Source organism: Martes martes, assembly GCF_963455335.1.
Source record: "Martes martes genome assembly, chromosome: 6".
In the NCBI taxonomy this organism is placed as follows: domain Eukaryota; kingdom Metazoa; phylum Chordata; class Mammalia; order Carnivora; family Mustelidae; genus Martes; species Martes martes.
In genome coordinates, this window is record NC_137893.1 from 132,835,798 (window position 1) to 132,837,434 (window position 1,637).

Below are 1,637 nucleotides of genomic sequence, written 5' to 3' on the forward strand. Positions count from 1 at the left end.
AAAGCATTGTGTCAATTTCATTGCCTGTGTTTTTTCTTAGTGATACATATGGTGCATCTTACGGTTGATGGTATCTTAGATAAAAAATAGTTTGTAAATTTATTTTTCCTTGTGAGGTAGCAATTATTTATTGGGGCACTTAATCCTGCCTCTTATAATGCTGTTAAAATAGTTATCCTCTATGAGATAGTTTTTTTGTTTTTTGTTTTGCAACATATTCAAGATTTTAGAGTAGTGACTTGGCCTAAGAATGGTCTTCTACTTCAGGAGAGCAGGATTTGATTCTCCCTTTGTATGGGAGGGCTTCATGCTCAAGGCATGTGTTGTGGAGAAAGTACGTCTTCACAGACAATTCAGTGATGAGACCTCAGAGGTCCTGGGTACCGAGGATAAAACAGAATGGGTGCAAATGCCCACTTCACTGGAAAAGAACTTGCCAGGTACCCATATTTGTCTTCACTAAACTTTGGACTGAATGTTCACCAGGGAAGAGCGAGATGGATTCAACAACCCTTCCCGTTCAGTGTTACCACTCTGCTCAAGAGTGGATCGCAAAGCCAATTTCTTTTATGAATCCAAGTTCCTTTTTGTGTATGTGTTTACCCTTTTTTTTCTCAAGAACTAGCCATCACAGGGTATTACCTCTATGTTATGACGGTATATGATACCTCATACTCCATGCTGATGGTTTGGTCACCAGACCACTTGCATTCCTGAGGTACGCCTCTGCTGTCACTAGTCCTTTGGTCTTACACTGAAAGGGAATTTATAGAGCATGCACTTACTTTTAAACATTTGCTGGGGAAAGATCCCCAGCAGCCCAGAGTGGGGCATAATCTTTCTGTCATTTCCTTACTGGATGCATTTTTCTCTTATTCTATGATTATAGGGAATTATAGAACAGTGACCCAAGTGTCAAGCATGCATTTTAGTGCTTCATACCACCTGAATATCAAATTTAAAATGTTCCCCAGAAAAATTAATGCCTAAAGTCTTCTTGGTATAGGAGGATATTTAATTAGATCTTTCATAGTCTAAAAACTTGGAGCTGTGGATTCTGCTTTATAGGGGATACCTTGGATTTAGGTGATAATAGTGGTCGAAAAACCTTAAATAAGTGAGCTTCTGTACTATTTCAGTATTAAGGAATGATGGTTTCTCTAACCCCATACAACCTGCAAGGGTCATCACAATGCTACAGACGAATCCACAGGGGCGTGTATGTGTTGGTATTATTTATTAACATTTATGTTTCAAAGTTATCTTTTTTAGTAGAATTTAAGGAAATGTCCTGTTTAACTTGTTTGGAAAATACATCCAAAAGCATGTTAATCTCTAACACCCCACCATGTTTTAACTTCTCGGAGAGTCAGAAGAAATCACTGGTGCCAATACGAAAATTCTATAAATGAACTTCTTCGTTTTAAACGTGTGGTGTTCTCTTGGACTCCCTGCCTCCCCCCCAGTAACACTCAACATAGTACATGTTCCTGTGGCCACTGAGAATAGTAACAATTATCTGTGTGGTATAGCGTTTTGTTCCTTTTCCTAGTTTAGTGCTTTTGTAACTGCTCTCAGCCAGGACTTTCCAGGTACCTTCGCAGTTTCTCAGAGACAGACTGGCCTGGGGTTAATTT